This window comes from Phyllobates terribilis, unplaced genomic scaffold (assembly GCF_046119375.1).
Source record: "Phyllobates terribilis strain yellow unplaced genomic scaffold, ASM4611937v1 Scaffold_3__8_contigs__length_932513732, whole genome shotgun sequence".
NCBI lineage: Eukaryota > Metazoa > Chordata > Amphibia > Anura > Dendrobatidae > Phyllobates > Phyllobates terribilis.
The window spans coordinates 571,988,454-572,014,586 of record NW_027362763.1 but is presented as its reverse complement, the minus strand read 5'-3'; positions in this window follow the sequence as shown (position 1 = coordinate 572,014,586).

Below are 26,133 nucleotides of genomic sequence, written 5' to 3'. Positions count from 1 at the left end.
CCCTTGCTACGCGCCTTGCCCATTTTAAATGGAGTACAATATTTTCCACGTTCAGTACAAATGGACGGATTTGAACCGCAGTGATATGTGATTCGTGTGACAGATAAACCACAGTTTTAAATAGCTGGCCTGTAGGTAACTATTTTTAACAGCGAACTGGTGTCAATAACTTTGCTAACACACTGCAACAAAATTTCAATGGAGGCCAGAAATTACAGAATTTTCAGCGCAATTATATGTGATCCGTGTGACAGTCAAACTACAGTTTTAAATAGATGGATTTTTAGCGAACTGGTGTCAATAACTTTGCTAACACACTGCAACAAAATCTCAATGTAGGCGAGAAATGGCAGAATTTTCAGCGCAATTATATGTGTTCCGTGTGACGGACAAACCACAGTTTTAAATAGGTGGCCTGTAGGTAACTATTTTTAACAGCGAACTGGTGTCAATAACTTTGCTAATGCACTGCAACAAAATTTCAATGGAGGCCAGAAATTACAAATTTTCAGCGCAATTATATGTGATCCGTGTGATAGTCAAACTACAGTTTTAAATAGATGGAGTTTTAGCGCTGTAATATGGAAAGGATCTGGCTGCATTCTGCAGTGCTGACAAGCAAATGGAACAGAAAAACGGTGTTCTCTGGATTGCTTATTAAGCAAATAATAAGGATTAAGATCCCCAAAAAAATTATTCCTGGCCCCTGATACCTGGGGCTATTTCTAGAAATATCTGTAAAAGCACCAGCAGACAGAACTGGAATGGACCCTCTTGCTATATGCACTGCAGTCTGCGACATAGACTGCCTGCCTGTGTAGCACTCATATCTATGCAGCTAGATTAGTCCTCAGAAGGACTGTTAGTTGAGATGGATATGTGTAGAATATGTTGTGGTATGCCTACACTAACTAAGAAACAAGCGAATCTCTCCCTAGCTCAGCAGCACCTCTCCCTACACTGCCTGATTCCGGAGTAGACTGTGACGAGCATGGCGGCGCCAGGTCTGATATAGCCCTATTGAAGCTGTGCAGCCAGCCAATCACTGTAATGCCATAACCAACATGGCTGCAGCTTTACAGTGTGTGGCAGACAATCCCTGCATGACCAAAGTATCTTCTGCATCTGTAGCGCTGACAGCCTGTATAGCACAGGGATGGTGCTCCATCCCTATGCTATACAGGCGATCAGAATGTAAAAAGTGAAAGTCCCATATTGGAACAAGGTATAAAAGTCCAAAAAGTGTTAAAAAATGGAAAAAAAATAAAAAACGATTTGTAAAAATAAAAAAAAAATAAAAAAATCCACCAAAAATAAAAATATAATGTACCCATCAATAAATATTATTATAAGAAAAAAAAATCAATAAAAGTACACATATTTGGTATCGCCGCGTCTGGAACGACCTGACCTATAAAACTGTTCCACTAGTTAACCCCTTTAGTGAACACGGTAAAAAAATAAATAAAACACGAAGCAAAAAACAATGCTTTATCATCATAAACATAAAATGGAATAACACGCAATCAAAAAGACAAAAATAAATAAAAATGGTATCGCTGAAAACGTCATTTTGTCCCGCAAAAAACAAGCCACCAAACAGCTCCTTCAGCCGAAAAATAAAAAAGTTATAGCTCTCAGAATAAAGCGATGCAAAAAAATATTTTTTTCTATAAAATAGCTTTTATTGTGTAAAAGCGCCAAAACATAAAAAAATGATAAAATGTGGTACCTCTGTAAACGTATTGACCCAAAAAATAAAGCTTATCAATTTTACCACACGCGGAACAGCATAAAAAAAAAAACATAAAAACAATTCCGGAATTGTTGTTTTTTGTTTAGTCTCCCTCCCAAAAATCAGAATAGAAAGCAATCAAAAAATGTCACGTGCCTGAAAATGATACCAATAAAAACTTCAACTCATCCTGCAAAAAACAAGCCGTAACATGACTCTGTCGGCCGAAATATGGAAAAATTATAGCTCTCAAAATATGGCGATGCAAAAACTAGATTTTACAAAAAAATGCGTCTTTTAGTGTTTGACAGCTGTCAATCATAAAAACCCGATATGATTCTGGTATCGCTGTAATTGCACCGACCCAAGAATAAAGTTGTCTAATCAACCGCACGAGGAACGGCGTAAAAAATAAACTCTAGGGTTAGGGTTGTGGTTAGGGTTAGGGTTGGGTGTTATGATCTGCAACATGAACTAAGGAAAGATAGGGGAAAGCTATCCCTACAGTAAGACTAAGCTGAATCCCTACGATGTAGCGGGCTGCCTGTTCCTAGCGAACAGACCCGCCTTAGTCCTCCTATAAAATAGGACACTTCCTAAACAGAGAAGTTGTTGAAGAACACAAGAAAACAAACTGACTAAAAGGTACTAGAGGTCCCAGAAGGACCAAGCGAACTGACAGAGAAAGGCACAGAAGCACCTGGCTAGAGAAACAGTTAAACACTGAAGTCCAGCACAGCCAAAAGGGTGGAGCTGGAATATAAAGGCAGATGGTCACGTGACCACAAAACACAAGATGGAAAAAACAAACAGGAGGGTTCTGACAGTGGGCTAGGGTGAGGGTTGGGGTTGGAGTTAGGGTTGGGCTAGGATTAGGGTTGGGGTTAGAGTTAGGGTTGGGCTATGGTTAGGGTTGGGTTAGGGTTGTGCTAGGGTTAGGGTTGTGATAGGGTTGGGGTTAGGGCTCGGCTAGGGTTGGGGTTAGGGTTAGGTTAGGGTTGGGCTAGGGTTGGGGTTGGGGGTTTGGGTTAGGGTTAGGGTTGGGTTAGGGTTGGGGTTAGGGTTGGGTTAGGGTTGGGGTTAGGGTTGGGTTAGGGTTGGAGTTAGGGTTGGGATTTTTTTCAAAAGTGAAAAAAAAAAAGATGACGATATGATGACTAGTGTTGAGCGCAACTGCTCACTACTTAAGTTTGCATCGGGTGCTTGGGTATGTATTGAGTAAAAGTTAAATGTTAATTTTTTCTTCCAAATTCCAAAAATTCCTGTGAAGCACCTGAAGAGTTAATAAAGTTGTTGAATGTGGTTTTGAGCACCTTGAGGGTGCAGATTTTAGATTGGTGTCACTTTTGGGTATTTTCTGTCATAAAGACCCCTCAAAGTGACTTCAAATGTGATGTGGTCCCTAAAAAAATGGTTTTGTAAATTTTGTTGGAAAAATGAGAAATCGCTTGTCAACTTTTGAACCTTATAGCTCCCTAATAAAAAAAATTGTGCTGATGTAAAGTAGACATGTGGGAAATGTTATTTATTAACTCTTTTGTGTGACATATCTCTCTGATTTAAGGGCAGAAAAATTAAAATTTTGAAAATTGCAAAATTTTCAACATTTTTGCCAAATTTCATTTTTTTTCACAAATAAACCCAAGTGATATCGAATAAATTTTACCACAATCATGAAGAAAAATATGTCACAAAAAAACAGTCTTAGAATCAGTGGGATCCGTTGAAGCGTTCCAGAGTAATTACTTCATAAAGTGACAGTGGTCAAAATTGTAAAAATTGGCCTGGTCATTAACGTGCACCTTGGGTTGTAAAGGGGTTAAAGTGGGTGGGGCTAAGAACAATGGGCATTGCCACTTGCAACTGACAAATATAATATAATTTACACCAGAAAGTGGCAGAAATCTAGCCATAGATAGTGAGCATTGGATTTTCTGGTGCACGGACACTAAGCAATGCACCTGACTTATTGCACACGGTGCGTTTTTTATGCATTTTTGATGTGCAAATCGACACGGAGTTGGCCCCAAAAATGCATTGCAAACATTATCCCAGCATTTTCTATGAGATTTTGCAAGATCTGTGCACATGATCAGGATTTTTCCTTACAGAATTTCATGTGCGTTAAAAGAAGCAGCATGTCCATTCTTTGTGCGTTTTTGCCTGCGTTTTTCCTATACAAAGCATTGGAAAAAAGGCATAGCAAATCCGCAGGCAAAAACTCACAAAAAGGAAAAACAAAACGCATCAAAGACACTCGGAATTTTCTGCAAGCAATTCCTGATCATGCGCACATAACCTAAGAGACACGTGCCCCTTACTAAATCAAGCACATTTTCCACTAGCAATGCGCTTTATTAAGACCTATGTAATTTACGTCAGTATTAATAAATCTCCCTCAATATCTTTAACTACACTGTGACAGAGGCCAAATACAAGCAACTAAGCCCTCGTTTAGATGTTCGTGCGTCACAGTCTAAGTAGGACCACAAAAGATTGGCCGCAGGTGTACTGAGCCTCATATATCCTTGTGAGGCTGGCGAGATCAGGTCAGGAGACCTACAACCAGTCCACTGCAGTTTGTATTTGGACCGTGATACAAGGACGTCTGAATGAGACCTTACTTATAACGGGTATAATCTTGATGGCACATTCCTATTGGAGGCTAAGACTGCAGATTTTTCCATCCAGATTTCCAGAAAGAAAATCGTCTGCATTTTACATCACCAACATTTTTGTGGATTTGACATTGATGGCCTAATCATTTACCAGTTCATGACCAGGCCATTTACCCCACTTTCGGACCAGAGACATTTTCAAGTTCTACAAAATGCTTTTAATGGATCTATAATTTTTTCTCATTGGGATGTTCAAATAATTTTTGCCTCTTTTTTTTTGCAACACATGGGCTTGAATTTTTATGCCATTTTTATACGTTTTTTTTTTTTTTCTTACTGATATTGGTGGAAAATGTAAGGAGAAATAAGAAATTTATGTATATTTTTCACTTTATTACTTTTGGATTTTTCATTTATGACCACAAAGAGCCTCTAAAAACATTTTAAACTGTGTTCCCTTTTAGAAATTAGTTTTATATTTTGGACTTTTTTTTTTATGGGGGTGCGGTTTTTAAACAGCGATTTAAATGGGCAGTGTCTCTATTTTTAGTTTAGGGGTTTTTTTATGCTTTTTTTTTTTCTATTTTATTCATGCTATCGCTATTAATTTATTTATTCAATTATTCGATGCACTATTGTGACTCCCAGCTGCGCTTGGTATCACAGATCCTAGAAGAGTGCATTGATGGATTCCTCCACAAGAGTCCCCCATAAACATTCACACATCTCCACCTTCCACCTCAGACCAGCAGAGGGAGCCCGTTAGGGATATAAATAGGGAAGGTGGAGCTAAGCAGTTCAGTCTAGCCAGAACAGAGTTCCTGCTCACAGCCAGAGAGGGACAGAGTTCTCAGTTCGGTTCTTGCAGAAGTCTGTCTGCAGAGGTAAGCCCAGTCTAGACTCAGTTGTAGCTCAGAATAGTGAGCTTAAGGTGTGCCGGCGCCATAAGATCGGTGAAGCGCAGCAAGCTGCCGTTAGTGTGAGTAGCCTAGTGAGGGCCCGAGCGTGGCCGAAGGCGAGTGGAAAGTGAGTAGCAGTGGGGGCAGAGGAGCTTACCCAGCTCACCCCGAAAGATATACCGGACACCGGGTCCGAGCTTACCGGGATCTCTACGACCCAGTAAGGCATAACCGGAATCCCTGGAGAACTACAGGTCCCTGGTTCACCAGAGAGCTGATACGTAACAGAGCCAGGAGACAGTTAGGCCCCGTAAGCTGGGAGCGTGCACTCCAAGAGAAGGCCCTACCACAACGTCAGCCGGTGCAGGACAGAGATAAAGTTAGGCCTAGCTCCAGGCAGGTCAGAAACTTACTACACAGAGGCAAGAAACAAGACGCCCTACACCCGCTCATTGGGGAGGATCCTGATATGCACCCTTCACCCTACAGTGCTCCGGGATGTGCCTGATATTCCACCAGTAAAAGGTACTGAAGTGACTACCGTGTCCGTCCCCGTTCTTGCTCTGACCCGGCTGTGTCTCGCCTGTCCTGCATCCCCCTCTCCGTATGCTGCCCTGAGGCCTAGGAGCTGCCTTATCACTGGCCTCAGTGGACTGCACAGTGCTGGTGATTCTCACCAGAAGCCACAGGTGGCATCACGAACTTTCATAAATAGTGTTGAGTGATACCTTCCGATATCGGGAAATATCGGATCGGATTGGATCGGACCGATACCCAAATAATATCGGATATCGCCGATTCCGATACCAGAAACCAATGCAAGTCAATGGGACACAAATATCGGAATGAAAATAAACCCTTTCTTTCCTTGTAGGTTAATTCTACATGAAGGAAAACAGCTAAGAATAATGTAGAATGTATTACATGAAAAGCCGGCAATTCAGCAACGGCATACACTGGTACCCGACAATTTAGAACAGAGAGAATAAAGCATCACACATAGATTAGATAGATAGAAACAGGTCAGTCACATACTGTATATAAGAAGTACAGTGACAGTGTTGCTTACTGTACTTGTCATTTAGCGCTAAAGGTTTTATTAAAAAAAATAATAGTGATTTCATGCACCGTCTCTTTAAAAAAGCTGGCCGGCAATTCAGCATCGATACCCGACAATTTATAACAGAAAGAATAGAGCATCACACATAGATTAGATACATAGAAACATGTCAGTCACATATATAAGAAGTACAGGGACAGTGTTGATTACTGTACTTGTCATTTAGTGTTAAAATAAAGGATTTATTAAAAAAATATTGGCGTGGGGTTCCCCATAATTTTAGTCTCTAGCGGAGGTTAAGCAGACAGCTGGGGCAGATGTTTGAAGCCTGGGAAGGGGGTAATACCCACGGAGCTTCCGAGGCTATTAATATCAGCCCCCAGCTGAATACCTAGCCTTTACTAGCTATTAAAATGGGGGACCCCCCAAAAAATGACGTGGGGTCCCCCCTATTTTAATAGCTAGCAAAGGCTAGGCAGACAGCTGGGGGCTGATATTAATAGCCCAGGAAGGGTGGCATGAATATTGGCCCCCTCCCAGGCTAGAAACACCAGCCGTCAGCCGCCCCAGAAGTGGCGCATCCACAGGATGCGCCAATTCTGGCACTTAGCCTCGATCTTCCCACTGCCCTGTAGCGGTGGCAGTGGGGTAATAGGGCTGGGGTTGATGTCAGCTTATAATGCCAGCTGACATCAAGCCCAGGTTAGTAATGGAGAGGCGTCTATAAGATACCCCCATTACTAACCCCATAGTCAAAGTTAAAAAAAAAAACACAAACACCCAGAATAAAGTCCTTTAATTGAAATAAACACACAATTCTTTATTGTTCTAAATTAAACCATACTTACCATCACGCCCATTCCAGCTGAAGCCAATGTCTTCTGCAATAAAAGTAAAATAATAAAGCAACATCATCCTTACGTTTCCATGGTTCCCACGACAGCTTCAGCTCTGCTACATTCACATGACAGGCTGGATCGCAGCCGAAAGCTGCCATCCAGCTTGCCATGCCGCAGACACTGAGAAGCACAGGCATGCTTGTGCTCCTCAGTGTCTCGCTGTGACGGCATAAAGATGAGCCGAGATCATGTCCAATGAGCTCAGCTCACCTCATGCACATCACTGACAGCGTGGGAAAATTCTCCTGCGCTCAGCGCTTGAGCAGGAGAATTCTCCCACGCTGGAATGGCATTGAGATGACAGGCTGGATCACAGCTGAGCGCTGCCATCCAGCTTGTCATCCTTCAGAGACATTGCAGAGCGCAAGCATGCCTGCGCTCTGCAGTGTCTATGAAGGATGGCATGCTGGATGGCAGCGCTCAGCTGCCATCCAGCCTGTCATCTCAGCGCCATCCCAGCGTGGGAGAATTCTCCTGCTGAAGCGCTGAGCGCAGGAGAATTCTCCCACGCTGTCAGTGACGTGCATGAGGTGAGCCGAGTTCATTGGACATGACCTCGGCTCATCTGGATGCCGTCACAGTGAGACACTGAGGAGCACAAGCATGCCTGCGCTTCTCAGTGTCTGTGGCGTGGCAAGCTGGATGGCAGCGTTCGGCTGCGATCCAGCCTGTCATGTCAATGTAGCAGAGCTGAAGCTGTCGTGGGAACCATGGAAAGGTAAGGATGAGGTTGCTTTATTATTTTACTTTTATTGCAGGAGATCGTTGGCTTCAGCTGAAACGGGCGTGATGGTAAGTATGGTTTAATTTAGAACATTAAAAAATTGTGTGTTTATTTCAATTAAAGGACTTTATTCTGGGTGTTGTGTTTTTTTAAATACTTTACTAGAAATTCATGGCGGTCATGTCTAATATTGGCGTGACCCCATGAATTTCAGGCTTAGGGCCAGCTGATAATGCCAAGCTGGCCCTAACCCCTTTATTACCCAGTGAGCCACCGCACCAGGGCCCTGGATGAGTTGGGTACAGCGCCAGAAGATGGCGCTTCTATGAACGCGCCATTTTCTGGGGTGGCTGCGGACTGAAATTTGCTGCGGGGGGGCCCAGAAAGCTTGGGCCTCCCTGCGCTGCAGATTCCAGCCCCCAGCTGCCTAGATGTACCTGGCTGGACACAAAAATAGGGCGAAGCCCCACGTATTTTTTTTTTAATTATTTCATGAAATTCATGAAATAATTTAAAAAAAAAGGGCTTCCCTATATTGTTGTGTCCGGCCAGGTACAAATAGGCAGCTGGTGGTTGGGGGCAGCCCGTTCCTGCCTGCTGTACCTGGCTGGACACAAAAATAGGGCGAAGCCCCACGGCAATTTTTTTAAAATTATTTCATGAAATTCATGAAATAATTAAAAAAAGGACTTTCCTGTATTTTTGTTTCCAGCCAGGTACAAAAAAGGCATCTGGGGGTTGGGGGCAGCCCATTCCTGCCTGCTGTACCTGGCTGGACACAAAAAGGCCACGGCAAATTTTTGGTGAAAAATTCAATAAAAAATGTAAAAAAAAACACATTTAGGGACTGCATCTTTGTTAACCCTTCCACGTAAGGGGTTAATAAAGATGCAGTCCCTAAATTATTATTTTTTTTAAATTATTTTTTAATTAATTTTTTGCAAAAATTTTGACGTAGGGTTCGCCATATTTTTGTATGCCAGCCAGGTACAGCATCCAGGAATGGGCTGCCCCCAACCACCAGATGCCTATTTGTACCTGGCCGGACACAACAATATAGGTTACCCTTTTTTTTTATTATTATTTCATGAATTTCATGAAATAATTAAAAAAAAAATACGTGGGGCTTCGCCCTATTTTTGTGTCCAGCCAGGTACAGCAGGCAGGAACGGGCTGCCCCCAACCACCAGCTGCATATTAATACCTGGCCAGACACAACAATATAGGGAAGCCCTTTTTTTTAATTATTTCATGAATTTCATGAAATAATTAAAAAAAAAAATACGTGGGGCTTCGCCCTATTTTTGTGTCCAGCCAGGTACAACTAGGCAGCTGGGGGCTGGAATCCGTAGCGCAGGGAGGCCCAAGCTTTCTGGCCCCCCCCACCTCCCGCTGCAAATTGCAGTCTGCAGCCACCCCAGAAAATGGCGCGTTCATAGAAGCGCCTTCTTCTGGCGCTGTACCCAACTCATCCAGGGCCCTGGTGCGGTGGCTCACTGGGTAATAAAGGGGTTAAGGCCATTTGGCATTATCAGCTGGCCCTAAGCCCGAAATTCATGGGGTCACGCCAATATTAGACATGACCGCCATGAATTTCTAGTAAAGTATTTAAAAAAACAAAGCATCCAGAATAAAGTCCTTTAATTGAAATAAACACTCAATTTTTTAATGTTCTAACTTAAACCATACTTACCATCACGCCCATTCCAGCTGAAGCCAATGTCTTCTGCAATAAAAGAAAAATAATAAAGCAACCTCATCCTTACCTTTCCATGGTTCCCACGACAGCTTCAGCACTGCTACATTCACATGACAGGCTGGATCGCAGCCGAAAGCTGCCATCCAGCTTGCCATGCTGCAGACACTGAGAAGCGCAGGCATGCTTGCGCTCCTCAGTGTCTGGCTGTGACGGCATCCAGGTGAGCCGAGGTCATGTCCAATGAACTCGGCTCACCTCATGCACGTCACTGACAGCGTGGGAAAATTCTCCTGCGCTCAGCGCTTCAGCAGGAGAATTCTCCCACGCTGGGATGGCATTGAGATGACAAGCTGGATGGCAGCTGAGCGCTGCCATCCAGCATGCCATCCTTCATAGACACTGCAGAGCGCAGGCATGCTTGTTTTCTGCAGTGTCTATGAAGGATGACAAGCTGAATGGCAGCGCTCAGCTGTGATCCTGCTTCTCATCTCAATGCCATCCCAGGTTGGGAGAATTCTCCTGCTCAAGCGCTGAGTGCAGGAGAATTCTCCCACGCTCTAAGTGACGTGCATGAGGTGAGCTGAGTTCATTGGACATGAGCTCACCTCATGCACGTCACTGACAGCGTGGGAAAATTCTCCCGCGCTCAGCGCTTCAGCAGGAGAATTTTCTCACGCTCACTGCAAGTGCAAGAGAATTTTCCCACGCTGTCAGTGACGTGCATGAGGTGAGCTGAGTTCATTGGACATGACCTCGGCTCATCTTTATGCCGTCACAGTGAGACACTGAGGAGCACAAGCATGCCTGCGTTTCTCAGTGTCTGCGGCATGGCAAGCTGGATGGTAGCTTTCGGCTGCGATCCAGCCTGTCATGTCAATGTAGCAGAGCTGGAGCCATCGTGGGAACCATGGAAAGGTAAGGATGAAGATGCTTTATTATTTTACTTTTATTGCAGGAGATCGTTGGTTTCAGCTGGAATGGGCGTGATTGTAAGTTTGGTTTAATTTAGAGCATTAAAGAATTGTGTGTTTATTTCAATTAAAGGACTTTATTCTGGGTGTTTGTGTTTTTTTTTTAACTTTGACTATGGGGTTAGTAATGGGGGTGTGTTATAGATGCCTCTCCATTACTAACCTGGGCTTGATATCAGCTGGCATTATAAGCTGACATCAACCCCAGCCCTATTACCCCACTGCCACCACTACAGGGCAGTGGGAAGAGCGAGGCTAAGTGCCAGAATTGGCGCATCCTGTGGATGCGCCATTTCTGGGGCAGCTGACGGCTGGTGTTTCTAGCCTGGGAGGGGGCCAATATTCATGGCACCCTTCCTGGGCTATTAATATCAGCCCCCAGCTGTCTGCCTAGCCTTTGCTAGCTATTAAAATAGGGGGGACCCCACGTCATTTTTTTGGAGGTCCCCCATTTTAATAGCTAGTAAAGGCTAGGTATTCAGCTGGGGGCTGATATTAGTAGCCTGGGAAGCTCCGTGGGTATTACCCCCTTCCCAGGCTTCAAACATCTGCCCCAGCCGTCTGCTTAACCTCCGCTAGAGACTAAAATTACGGGGAACCCCACGCCAATTTTTTTTTAATAAGTCCTTTATTTTAACACTAAATGACAAGTACAGTAATCAACACTATCACTGTACTTCATATATATGTGACTGACATGTTTCTATGTATCTAATCTATGTGTGATGCTCTATTCTTTCTGTTTAAATTGTTGGGTACCGATGCTGAAGTGCCAGCCGGCTTTTTTAAAGAGACGGTGCATGAAAACACTATTATTTTTTTAACTAAATCCTTTAACACTAAATAACAAGTACAGTAAGCTGAGCGCTGCCATCCAGCTTGTCATCCTTCAGAGACACTGCAGAGCGCAGGCATTATGGGAACTTCCGATTCCGGTATTCGATATTCTAAAAGTATCGGAACTCAGTATCGGAACTCCGATACCGCGAATATGGGTCAATACCCGATATTTCAGTATCGGAATGCTCAACACTATTAAACTTAACAAACAATCCCCTTTTAAAAGCTGACCCCAGGGTACGGGCCCGGGAGCCGACCACCGCAACATCCCCAAGGCCAGACAAAGGCCCGGGTACCGAGTCATCCCCCATTCCCCTGGGCTAGTCATCTTTCCTGGGGTCACGAACAGGATCGCGTGCCCGCTGCAATGACGGAGTGTTATGCCCGTTGCCACCGGGTACTGTGCGCCTTTAATTAAAAAAAAACTGCGTGTTTTGACTGTGTTGAAGATTGCCGCCATTGTTGGGCCGTCGAGCGAGAAGAAGGGCATAACAGCGGGAAACCGAGGGGCGTACCTGCAAAAGCGCGCGAAGCCCCGGACACGCCCCACGCCTCGACATCAAAACTAGGAAGCGCCAGGTCCTGGAAGGAGCGTCGCCGAACGCTCTGACGTAGGACGCAAGCGACGCAAGGTCCTGAAGACGACCGTCACCTGCGGATCTGCGGCCTACCGGAAGAAAAGAAAAGAAGGTAGGCCACGGTTCGCTAGTGGGGCACCAGAATGTCCGAGGAACAGCACAACGCCAGAATACCGGTTAACGGCCCTGATGTTCAACCCGCGCCCGATGCCGAGCAGGCCGAAGCGGCCGCCCCACCAGCAGCGCCTGTAACTCCTGTCATTCCCATAACTTTACCGTACATTCCTGGAGCAAAGTGGCTCCCCCAGTACAACGGCAAACCAGATACCCTGTCTGGATTCAAACGGAAGATATGCGGTATCTTGGACATGTACTCTATGACAGGCAAGCAGAGGGCCGCTGTTGTATTAGGACAACTGTCTGGTGCTGTGGAAAGAGAAGTGGAAACATGGTCGGCCGCAGACCAGGAGTCAGTGTCCGCAATCTTTAAAAAGCTACAGACTGTTTTTGAGGATCATACTGAGGCGGACCTCCGGATGAGGTTCTACAACTGTTCCCAACAGCCGGAGGACAATGTTCGGGACTATGCCTGGCGTCTACAAGGGGCCCTGCGGGCTCTGAAACAGGTTAGTCCGACCAGCATCGAAAATTAAAACAAAATGCTGAAGGAACAGTTTGTCCGGGGACTGAGGTCTCCAGAGGAGAGCAGGACTGTATGTTGGTGGTCCTTGGATCATCCAGATGCCACCTTTGACAATCTTAAGGACATGGCTATAAAAGGACTGCAGCCCCTGGAAACAAATGTCATCCAATGTTACCAGGGTGGGGCTACCCCAGTGCCTGCTACACCCACCTTTTCCCCAGTGGCTGCTGAAGCCAAGGTTCCAGCAACGTCCCCTAGAGAGCTGGACAGTCTGCGCTCTGAAGTGCGCCAATTGAGCAAAACCCTGACCACTGTGATGAGTGCTCTGCAGCTGCAGACGGAGCCCGAGGAAGGAGGGAAAATCCTGTTAGCCGATAGCCCTGAGGATGTCCCCTGGATGCGAAGGAGGAGGAGGACAACACCACCCTCTACAAGGATCAGTGACCAGCGCCGTCCACAGTAGGACCCTACCTGCTACCGCTGCCGCAAGACCGGACAAACCGCCCAGAATTGTCCTTTAAACGAGAAAACCCTGGGGCCGAGGGCCGACACCCAGGACTAAATTCCCCAGGCCCAACAGACTGGTACAACAGGTTCGTCGGAGGAAGACCTTTCCTGTCCATTGTGCTGGACTGCATCCCGACGCACGCTCTGCTGGACACAGGATCTCAGGTAACCATAATGCCTGACGTCCTCTACAAGAGGTTCTGGTCCGTGGATGACCTACGTCCGCCAGCTCCAAATCTTTCTGTTTATGCCTCAAATGGACTCCCCCTTAACCTAATCGGTGTTAAGAATGTGACAGTAAAAGTGGGGAGAGTGGAGCTGAAGGACCAGGGACTAATTGTAGTAGAGACTAATCCTGATTATACCAATCCGTATATGGTACTAGACACTAACATTGTTGGTAACTGTTTGGGAGAAGTTGTGTTCTTACTCCAACAGATAGCTGACACTGCCAGACCAGGACAGAGGAGGGCGCTGCAGAAGGAGATCCGAGTCCTGATGTACCAACAGCAAGTAAGGTTAACAGATGGTGAAATCGGTAATGTGCGGGTGACAGACCCCATACCCATTGTGATCCCCCCAATGAGTGAAATGCTTATCTGGTGCAGAGCTGCCATAGGTCTTAGAGGACAGAGCTACCAGGCGGTAGTAGAACCCCTTTGCTCCGAGCACAGACCCACGCTCTTAACCACCAGAGGAGTGGTAGATGTATGCAATGGGAGGGTGCCCGTCCGTCTTCTCAACTGTGGGGAAGATGAGGTCAGATTGCCACGTTATGCCACTGTTGCCAAATTACATGCTGTAAATAACAACTGCATTCACAAGGCGGAGTCATTAACCTCACCAGACGAAGTGGAGGATGATGACCCTGCAACCCAGGTGGAGGATTGGTGTCAACAGCTCCATGTTGGGACAGACACCACTCCAGCCCATCAGAAACAGGGTGTAGACCGGGTGGTTCAAGAATACGCGCAGGTGTTCAGTAAACATCCACTTGACTTCGGGAGGATTAAGGGGGTTCAACACTATATCCCCACAGGTGACCATCCACCCATCAAAGAACGTTACAGGCCTATACCACCAGCTCACTACCAGAAGGCTAAGGAAATGCTCTACGACATGAGAAAGGCGGGGGTGGTAAGGGATAGTTGTAGTCCCTGGTCAGCTCCCCTAGTGCTAGTTAGGAAAAAGGACGGGAGCAAGAGAATGTGTGCAGATTACCCACAAGTAAATCGCATTACACATAAAGATGCATACCCTTTACCACGCATAGAGGAGTCCGTAGCTGCCTTAAAGTCTGCAAATTACTTTTCCACCCTTGACCTCACTAGTGGGTACTGGCAAGTAGCTGTGGCTGAGGAGGATCGGGAAAAGACGGCCTTCACTACCCCGATGGGACTCTGTGAGTTCAACAGTATGCCGTTTGGACTCTGCAATGCCCCTGGAACGTTCCAGAGATTGATGGAGTGCTGCCTGGTACACCCCAACTTCGAGACTGTGTTACTATACCTGGACGATATAAAAGTGTACTCCAAGACGTATGAGGACCACTTGAAGCACCTGGCAGAGGTATTTGAGTCACTGTCCCGGTACGGGATGAAGTTGAAGCCCTCAAATTGCCACCTGCTCAAGAGAAAGGTACAGTACCTGGGGCACATTGTCAGAAGGGGTAGCACCAGACCCGGAGAAGGTCACTGCCATCCAGAAGTGGCCGGAGCCGAAGAACCTCAAGGAGGTGCGTCAGTTCTTGGGACTAGTAGGATACTACCGGAGGTTTGTAAAAGACTACACCAAGAAAGCAGCTCCTCTGCAAGACCTCCTGGTAGGGCAGTCCCCCAAAGGCAGACACCCTCCGTTCCTGCTGTATACTGATGCCAGCAACGAAGGACTGGGAGCTGTCTTAAGTCAGAAGCAGAATGGCCAAGAGAAAGTGATCGCATATGCAAGCAGGAAGCTCCGCCCGACTGAGAGGAACCCAGAGAACTATAGCAGCTTTAAGTTGGAGTTCCTGGCCTTGGTCTGGGCCATCACTGAAAGGTTCAAGCACTATCTAGCCTCCAGTAAGTTCACTGCCTTCACTGATAACAACCCCTTGACCCATCTTGAAACAGCCAAGCTAGGAGCACTGGAACAACGATGGATGGCTCGGCTGTCAAATTATCAATTCACAATTAAATACCGGGCGGGCCACAAGAACGCCAATGCTGATGCCCTGTCCAGGATGCCTCACTAGTCAGACACAGAAGAAGAAGTGGATGACCTGGAAGAGATTGAGCTACCAACTTTCACCGGAATGGGATGATCCACGAGCAACGAGCCTCCAGGAGGCAGCGTGGAAAGACGTTAAACCCCCTGCCTCACCACAGCTGGAAAGAGACCTAGGACAGTGACCCGGTTGTCAGCCGCATCAAGGAGCTAATAACCCAAGAAGGTGCCTCCCTGGAAAAAGAAGCGTCTCCGCAAGCAAAGCAGCTGTGGAACGAGAGAAGCCGGCTGTTTATCTACCGTGAGAAGCTGTGCCGGAGGTACGTCAATCCAAAAACCCATGAGATGGTATGGCAGATAGTGGTCCCCAAGACAGACATCCAAATGGTGTTGGAGGCCTACCACGATCAGGTGGGGCACTTTGGCTGGAAAAAGCTAGAGACCCTGCTGAAGTGTCGATTCTAGGAATGCACAGCTCCATTGAGCGGTGGTGCCGGGACTGTGGACCCTGTGGCCTTAGAAGAAAAGACTACAGCAGTCAGAAGGCACCCCTGCAACCCATCAAGACGACTCGACCCCTGGAGATCGTGGCCCTGGACCATGTCAAGCTGGCCCCCAGCAGGTCAGGGTACTCTTATGCTCTGACCATGGTGGATCACTACTCACGTTTCCTGGTGGTCACATTTCCACCAGAGGGAGCTATTATGCACTAGGTGCTGCTCCCCTGGTTACAGGGAGACTGGGGAACACAAAGTGGTAGGAACCAGTTAGTGGGTGTGGGTGGAGTAACAACTAGATAGTGACACTTTGGATTTCATATTTAATAGAATGCCATCTTTGATCTTGGTCGTCTGCTGGTTCTTTTTGGTCTTTTCTGCTGGTCCATCAGTCTAGCCTTTGCTAGCCTGTCGGCTGTCACTGTGCTGTCAAAATACTGTGTGTAGTGTGACTTCCCTCCGGGAGCGCAGATCCTGTGTGGGCCTGCACCGGCATGGGACACAGCCCTCGTACCCCGATCTTTGGGACGAGAGGTAGGTTGCAGACGAGGAATGTCTCAACCCGGCCGAGGACCAGGATCAAGAAGGCCCGGGAGCTTTAGAGTGTGGCTCCCTAGCAAATTGGTCCCGAGGAGGATGCAGACGGAGCGGAGTACACCACCTGTCCTTGCCTACCTGATCTATTCAGATGGATTCCGGCTGCAAGAGGGGTACCGGCCCCTGACACCCGACCTTGTACTCTACGTCCAGGACGGGAAAGCCCGGTTAGGCCCTGAGGATCCCGCCGGGCGTCGGATGGAGAGGAATTGCCACCCGACCCCTACACCTGAGAGGAGCTCAGAGGGAGACCCGGGCCTATCCACAAACGCACAGACGGGAAAGGGTGAAGTCTGTAGTGCAGGAACACTCTGGTGTTGGGTCGCTACCGAACGCTGGACTTTCTTGGAGGTAGTCGGACCCCCGTCCCTGGTGGCCGCAGGACTCCGCGAGGAGCAGGGAGTCGCTTTCCCGCTAATATCTCTGAGTGAGTAAAGCCTTGGAAGTTCACCCCTATGGCCTCCGGACTGTTCATTACGCACCATACCACGCGACGCGGTCCCTGTACTCCCCACGCTACTGCTACCCCCCTTTCATCCTGTTTGTCTGCCCTGAGGCCTTGCTCCGCCTGTGGGGAGCAGTAAGAACTTTAGCCGCCACGACACCGGGCCTCGGCGGACTGCTAGCGGCGCTGGTGGCCCTTCACCAGACGCCACAGGTGGCGTAGTCGTTAATATAAGCCACTCAACCCGGACAAGCCCACACCATCTCTTTCTAATGTGACGGCCCTGAGCACGGGTCGGGCCCGGGCCACGGCTGCATCCCATCTCTTTAACACAGGGCCCGACACCGAGTCCCCCAACACCCAGGGTAAAACACGGGCTTTCTGAGTAGAGATGTCACAGCCTCCATGCTCCCCTGACCTCAACCCCATTGAGAATCTCTGGAGCATCATCAAAAGGCGTGTCTATGATGGCGGGAGGCAGTTCACATCTAAGCAACAGCTCTGGGAGAGTATTTTGTCCTCATGCAAAACAATTGAAGCAGAAACCATCCAAAACCTGACAAATTCAATGGACAAGAGTGTTCAGAAGCTCCTTTCGAACAAGGGGTCCTATGTGCAAATGTAACATCACCTAGAATAAAGTTTTGAGTTGAAAACTGTTTGATTTCAGTTTGTAATAACCTGCTAATGCTTATAATTTCAAAAATGACCATTTTTTTGTTCTTTATTAAAATGAAAAGGTTGAAAACTCTGCTGTGCATAATAATTTGGAACATGCATTTTGAGTGCAGTTTGAGTGTTTTATTTTTTTAAAATATACTGTTATCATAGGCAGTTTGTACAAAAACCTTTGAACTGTACTGTAATAGTTATTTGACTGGAAAATTAGAATGACTGCAATTCATATAGGTAATTTGGGAAAATCTGAGAAAATATTATTTGCATAATAATTTGGAACACAGTGTATTATTGTGTATTTTCATGCATATGTATATTATTTTGTGCTTTGCTTTATTGCTGAACAGTTTAAATGATGTGGACACTTTGCCTATTTACTTCCTTATTTGTCTAAGAACTTCCTGGCTGAGGACTATGTGCAGCCCAAAAACTGCTTTTTGTATATAATTGCACTCCCTGGAGTGCCCCTTTAGGTGACCTCAGAAGGAAAACCTGTCTGGAGTGGCTCTCCTGGAGGTCCAACTCAGGATCTTCATGCCCTGCAGCCACCCCAGGGCCTACGTTGAGGGTTTGGGACAGGTCCCTCAAAACCATCAAGTACTCTACCCTGTGAGATGGACATCCTGTCTGGGAACCTCACCACAAGAGACTTGAACGATGAGGAAGCTTTGTATTTGTTTATATTGTTATGCAACGTTTAAGAAATGTGCCTCCCATAAAGGGAAGATTGTTAATGTTTCCTATTGTTCTATAAAATGAACCTTAAGCCCAGGAGTGCTGAGCTTTGCTAGGGGGGAATGTGACGCCCAGCTGCGCTTGGTATCACAGATCCTAGAAGAGTGCATTGAGGGATTCCTCCACAAGAGGCCCTCATAAACATTCACACATCTCCACCTTCCACCTCAGACCAGCAGAGGGAGCCCGTTAGGGATATAAATAGGGAAGGTGGAGCTAAGCAGTTCAGTCTAGCCAGAACAGAGTTCCTGCTCACAGCCAGAGAGGGACAGAGTTCTCAGTTCGGTTCTTGCAGAAGTCTGTCTGCAGAGGTAAGCCCAGTCTAGACTCAGTTGTAGCTCAGAATAGTGAGCTTAAGGTGTGGCGGCGCCATAAGATCGATGAAGCGCGGCAAGCTGCCGTTAGTGTGAGTAGCCTAGTGAGGGCCCGAGCGTGGCCGAAGGCGAGTGGAAAGTGAGTAGCAGTGGGGGCAGAGGAGCTTACCCAGCTCACCCCGAAAGATATACCGGACACCGTGTCCGAGCTTACCGGGATCTCTACGACCCAGTAAGGCATAACCGGAATCCCTGGAGAACTACAGGTCCCAGGTTCACCAGAGAGCTGATACATAACAGAGCCAGGAGACACTTAGGCCCCATAAGCTGGGAGCGTGCACTCCAAGAGAAGGCCCTACCACAACGTCAGCCGGTGCAGGACAGAGATAAAGTTAGGCCTAGCTCCAGGCAGGTCAGAAACTTACTACGCAGAGGCAAGAAACAGGAGGCCCTACACCCGCTCATTGGGGAGGATCCTGATATGCACCCTTCACCCTACAGTGCTCCGGGATGTGCCTGATTTTCCACCAGTAAAAGGTACTGAAGTGACTACCGTGTCCGTCCCCGTTCTTGCTCTGACCTGGCTGGGTGTCGCCTGTCCTGCATCCCCCTCTCTGTACAGTCATGGCCAAAAGTATTGAGAATGAGACAAATAGTAATTTTTCCAAAGTTTACTGCTTCATTTTTTGTAATGGCAATTTGCATATACTCCTGAATGTCAAAGAGTGATCAGCTTAACAGCAATTACTGTACTTGCAAAGTCAATATTTGCCCAGAAAATGAACTTTAACCCCCAAAACACATTTCAACATCATTGCAGTCCTGCCTTAAAAAGAGCAGTTAACATCGTTTTAGTGATTGATCCATTAACACAGGTGTGGGTGTTGATGAGGACAGGGCTGGCGATCAATCAGTCATGATTAAGTAAGAATGACATCACTGGACACTTTAAAAGGAGGCTGGTTCTTGGTATCATTGGTTCTCTTCAGTTAACCATGGTTATCTCTAAAGAAACACGTGCAGCCATCATTGCACTGCACAAAAATGGCCTAACAGGGAAGAGTATCGCAGCTACAAAGATTGCAACTCAGTCAACAATCTATCGCATCATCAAGAACTTCAAGGAGAGAGCTTCCATTGTTGTCAAAAAGGCTCCAGGGCGCCCAAGAAAGACCAGCAAGTGCCAGGACCGTATCTTAAAACTGTTTCAGCTGCGGGATCGGACTACCAGCAGTGCCAAGCTTGCTCAGGAATGGCAGCAGGCTGGTGTGAGTGCTTCTGCACGCACTGTGAGGCGGAGACTCTTTGAGCAAGGGCTGGTTTCAAGGAGGGCAGCAAAGAAGCCACTTCTCTCCAGAAAAAACATCAGGGACCGACTGATATTCTGCAAAAGGTACAGGGAGTGGACTGCTGAGGACTGGGGCAAAGTCATTTTCTCTGATGAATCCCCTTTTCGATTGTTTGGGACATCTGGAAAACAGCTTATTCGGAGAAGAAGAGGTGAGCGCTACCACCAGTCTTGTCTCATGCCAACTGTAAAGCGTCCTGAAACCATTCATGTGTGGGGTTGCTTCTCAGCCAAGGGAATCGGCTCACTCACAGTCTTGCCTTAAAACACAGCCATGAATAAAGAATGGTACCAGAATGTCCTCCAAGAGCAACTTCTCCCAACCGTCCAAGAGCAGTTTGGCGCCCAAAAATGCCTTTTCCAGCATGATGGAGCACCTTGCCATAAAGCTAAGGTGATAACAAAATGGCTCATGGAACAAAACGTAGAGATTTTGGGTCCATGGCCTGGAAACTCCCCAGATCTTAATCCCATTGAGAACTTGTGGTCAATCATCAAGAGACGGGTGGACAAACAAAAAACAACAAATTCTGGCAAAATGCAAGCATTGATTATGCAAGAATGGACTGCTATCAGTCAGGATTTGGTCCAAAAGTTGATTGAGAGCATGCCAGGGAGAATTACAGAGGTCTTGAAGAAGAAGGGGCAACACTGCAAATATTGACTTGCCGCATTAACTCATTCTAACTGTCAATATAACCTATTGGTACTCATAATATGATTGCAATTATATTTCTGTATGTGATATAAACATCAGACAAACACTAATAAAAACCAGAGGCCAGCAGATCATGTGAAAATATAATTTTGGTGTCATTCTCAAAACTTTTGGCCATGACTGTACGCTGCCCTGAGACCTAGCTATACCTGTGGGGAGCTATACCATCGAGCTGCCTTATCACCGGCCTCAGTGGACTGCGCAGCGCTGGTGATTCTCACCAGAAGCCACAGGTGGCGTCACGAACTTTCATAAACTTAACAAACAATCCCCTTTTAAAAGCTGACCCCAGGGTAAGGGTCCGGGAGCCGACCACCGCGACATCCCCAAGGCCAGGCAAAGGCCCGGGTACCGAGTCATCCCCCATTCCCTGGGCTAGTCACTATGACCCCAATAAGATCTTAAAAGACTTTTGGGCGGAAGGGGGATTATAACATATCAATACATTCTTTTTTTTCTTCCTTGTACAGTAACTGGAGCCAGCTACAGGTGAATTTCAGCCTCCATTCTGCATACCAAAGATGTCTGGGTTTCCTAGTGACTCGCCCCCAGACCCGTGGGGTACTCAGCAGCCAGGCCTATGGATGCCAGTTGGGGATATCACGGTGGCTGGCCCGGTCCGTGGCCCAGGGTGGTCACCAAAAAGGGGAATTATTTATAGGGGGATTTGTAAAGTGTTCGTGACGCCACCTGTGGAATGCGGCTAAAGGGAGCCACCGCTGAGGAGCACTCCTCTGGAGCTGATGTTACTGCAGTAGGGATGGTGTGGCTCTCCACAGGTAGAGCTAACTCCAGGGCAGTGTAGGGATTGTTGGTTGCGCTGGGCGTTGTGGTACAGGGAGGGAAAGGTGGCGCAGCTTAAATAATGGACGGAGGCAGTGCGGTGCAGTCATCCGAGTCTTTACTCTCAGTTCTTATGAAAGTTCCACTGGTGCACTTTATGGGTGCCAATGACGTGCCCCCTGGGCCATATTCTTTTAGGGGAATACCCGGAGCCGGATCAGATGGGGGTTGTAGTCTCCGAGTGGCTGTGACCCGGTCCGTGCCCAGGGTGTCAAGCTCACAGTATGTGGCAGTCCTACAGATGTTATAAAGTTCTTTATGTTGACTACGCCACCCGTTGTATTGCGGTCACTACGGCCGCCGCTGCAGCAGGGTCCGCTGAGGCTGATGGTGTTGGTGCAGCTTTTGATAGTATAACCCCCAACGGGTGGGGTATAGCCTCAGGGGGTCAGGTGCAGAGGATGGGGGTTGTGGTGGTGCAGCATAGATGGTAATTAAAGACAGAGTCGGGTTGTGCAGTTTAGTGTATTTACTTACTGCTGATGTTCCGGTCACTCCAGCTTCAAGTGACCACCCGAGCCGTGCTGCGTCCACCAGGTCCTGGATTCAGCCAACCCCCAAGCAAGTCCGGAGCGTGACCCTGAGCCCTCCTTCCTGTCCTGTCTTCTGGCCGTCCCCACCAGGGATCCACCTAGGTCCAGCTCCCTCGGGCCTTCTGTTGGGAAACCCTTGGCCTTGGGTTCCCTGACCCTACATGTGGTTTGCCTTCAGGGTGGATGTGGTGGGTGGCCGTGGCAGATCCTGCCCACGGCCTCCGGTCTCTGGCTAGGGTGTGCTTTAGCCCCCACCAGTCTGGGATCCGGTACCCTATTGCCAACTCTTCACCCGATGATGGACTTTGGGTTCTCAGAGTCCTTTTCTTTCACCCCCTCTGGGTCTTTCTTCCTTTCTCCTCTCTCTCTCTCTGGGGCTGCTCTGCTCCTCTTCCTCTACTCTGCTCTGACAAAAGGCTGACAGACTGACCCTGTTCTTTGATGGTGCCCACCTTAAATACTCCCTCTATGTGTGAGCTCAGGTGACCAGCACCCAATGAGCTCCTATCTTTACCCAGGCTGCTCCCCCTATCTGCCCCTACACTACTGGGATGTACCACCCCCCTCCCACTCCAGCCAGGAACAGACTCGGTCGTACCTGCACATTTCTAAGTGGGAGTACCGTTGGTCTGTTCCTCGGAAATGGGATGTGTGTAGTGCATGCAGCTTTCTGGGCTCAGTTCCACACTCCATCCTTACCCGGGAGTGGAATATCACACCTCTGGGTTGAGGTGCAATACCCCTGTAGCAGCCGAATCCTCGGGGTGCTACATTCCCCCCTGGTAAATCACAGCACGTCCTCGGGCTGCAAGATATGATACACCAAAACATACATTTTTTTTTTTCATAAACATATAAAACATCATATAAAACATTATATATATATATATCAATAAAACTTTTCATATTAATAACATTCTTGTAGACTTTTCCTCGCTTCTAGCTCCTCCTCCGGTCACTGTGCAACGTGTGACCGGGTAAAGTGCGACAGTCTTTGGAACTCGTGGCTTTCCTATAAAACCAGTAGGGGCGCTTTAGGACGCGCAACTATTTACAAGGGATATGGCCGCTCTCAGTCCTCGGCCAGGTATTAGGGAGGAATGACCGCTCTCAGTCCTCGGTCAGTGGGCTTTAAGGGATAAACGGGTAAACAGTTCACACTTGCTGGTCCCAACGGGGACTATATTAGCAACAGTTCACTGTGCCCCGACGGGTAACTATATACAGCTTGTACTCTGCTGTACTTAACGACGGCGTCCTCCTGCTCTTTCTTTGTGGTTACCTTTAGCTTCAGACCCGTCCGGGTCCTCTTGTTCTTCCTCCTCACACCGCAGCTCTTCCTCCGTCAGGCGATGCACATGGAGGGCGTAGGGTCCTTTGGCACACTTGTGCCGGGTAAAGGTGACCTCGTCCCCGATGTAAAGGTCACGACCTCTGTGTCCCTCCGGTAGGTGGGACTCAACGTCTCTCCTGGTCACGAAGACGTCGCCTGGGGTGCGGTGGTCTCGGATGAAGCCCCACCCATGCTGCATGTTAAACTTGATCACAGTCCCGGTGGTGCGGGGACTATGCGCTGCACGGGGGTCTCTCCTGGCCCGGCTCTTCTGCTCCGCGCTCCTTATCTGGGCTTGTTGTTTCCGGACCCGCCTCTCTCTCCGCTCCCTCTCAAAGACCTCGAGCTGCTGGCGGCAGCACTCTGCACGCTCCGCTGCGGCTGCCCGAGTCTCCTGGGTGAACCCCATGAGATCTTCTCCGGTGGGGTCCCACTCAAACTGCGCTTCTGCTAGCGGGGGCGAGATCCTTTTTACGGGCTTTGGAGCCGGGATCAGGGGTTCATCTAGGAGTCTCTCTTTCCGGAGTCGGGGATGGTGAAACTCCGGTGGCCAAATAAAGGGCTGCCCATCCGGGCACGTATGTAGGGCAAACAGATCTTTTCCCAGATGCGGCACTCTTGGTTTTATGGGCGCGGTGGTGGTGGCGCCCGGGTTGCCCAGGCCCTGCGGCCAGGCCTGGGGCACCTGGAAAGTGAAGGGCACCGTAAGGACGGCGGCGCCCTGGGCTACTTGGCCCTGCGACCAGGCCGGTGGCTCCGCGGAGGTAGGGGGTGCTGTTGGTATTGCGGCGCCCGGGGGTACTAGGCCTTGCGACCAGGCTGGTGGTACTTCCTGCTTGGTCACGCTCGGGGTCGAGGCGTGTGACGTCACAGGGGTCGCGGCTGCGGCTTCCGGTTGAGGCCTAGTCTGTGGCGGTGACGTTGCGGTTACGGGCACGGCAGGGGGTACTTCGGGCTCTGCGACGGGGAGCTGGGGCAGGTACGCGGTTTCCCGGCTTGGGGTAGAGACGTCCCCTTTACCTGCCTCCTTTCGTTCGGCTCCCTTCTCGGTGCCGTCTCCGGCCTTCAGTCCTCCTGCGCCATCCTCAGAGGCGGTCTGTCTCCTCGTCTTGGGTGGCGTGCTCCGCTGACGGGTCTCGGTCTGCTGGGCCATCTCTCGGCTCCACTGCGCCAACGTCTCTCGCTGCACCCGGGCCATCCTCCTTGCGAGGCCCTCCAGAGCGGTCTGCGCACACTCCCGGTCTCGGGGGAGCTGTGCTAGGACCTCCACTAGGCCTAGTGGGGTCGTTGCTTCTAGCAGGCTCCTGACCAACGGGTCGGTGCTGCTCTGCTCTCCTTCTGCTGTTTCCAGCAGGCTCCTGGCCAGCGGGCCGGTGCTGCTCTGCTCTTCTCCCATCTCCGGGTAAGCTTCTTCTGGACTCAGCTCTAGGCTTCTTGTCTCCGGGTGCGCTCTCTCCAGACTGCTCCAGGCGACACCCATCTTTGCTCTCTTCTTCTCAGTCCTCCCACTTCGAGGGCGGTCCCGGGGCCACTTGGTGATTGTCAGCTCCAGGGGCAGTTCTTTCACGCTGACAGACACCTCTAGCATCACAGTCTCTGTTGGTGGGGGCGGTTTCCACTTTTGGCGCCATTTTCGGTCCTGGCCCACGATGGGAGGTGGCCTCTTGCCACCCTCTGGCACGCCCATAATGGCGTCCGCTCTTCCAAGGCGGGAAACCTTTGGAAATGGCGGGAATCGTCTCCCAGTGGCGGGAAACTCTGCAGATGGCGGGAAAAAGCTGTTAATGGCGGACAACCGGCGGGAATCGACCTGTGATGGAGTCCGATGGCGGGGACCCTCCGGAACCGGCAGGAGACTTCTTTTTGAGGTAAACTCGTTCTTTTCTTCAGGCACGCAGTACCCGGTTGTTGTGGGCACGTAATCCTGCCGACTACGCCAAAGTTGACGCGCCCCCTGGGCCATATTCTTTTAGGGGAATACCCGGAGCCGGATCAGATGGGGGTTGTAGTCTCCGAGTGGCTGTGACCCGGTCCGTGCCCAGGGTGTCAAGCTCAGAGTATGTGGCAGTCCTACAGATGTTATAAAGTTCTTTATGTCGACTACGCCACCCGTTGTATTGCGGTCACTACGGCCGCCGCTGCAGCAGGGTCCGCTGAGGCTGATGGTGTTGGTGCAGCTTTTGATAGTATAACCCCCAACGGGTGGGGTATAGCCTCAGGGGGTCAGGTGCAGAGGATGGGGGTTGTGGTGGTGCAGCATAGATGGTAATTAAAGACAGAGTCGGGTTGTGCAGTTTAGTGTATTTACTTACTGCTGATGTTCCGGTCACTCCAGCTTCAAGTGACCACCCGAGCCGTGCTGCGTCCACCAGGTCCTGGATTCAGCCAACCCCCAAGCAAGTCCGGAGCGTGACCCTGAGCCCTCCTTCCTGTCCTGTCTTCTGGCCGTCCCCACCAGGGATCCACCTAGGTCCAGCTCCCTCGGGCCTTCTGTTGGGAAACCCTTGGCCTTGGGTTCCCTGACCCTACATGTGGTTTGCCTTCAGGGTGGATGTGGTGGGTGGCCGTGGCAGATCCTGCCCACGGCCTCCGGTCTCTGGCTAGGGTGTGCTTTAGCCCCCACCAGTCTGGGATCCGGTACCCTATTGCCAACTCTTCACCCGATGATGGACTTTGGGTTCTCAGAGTCCTTTTCTTTCACCCCCTCTGGGTCT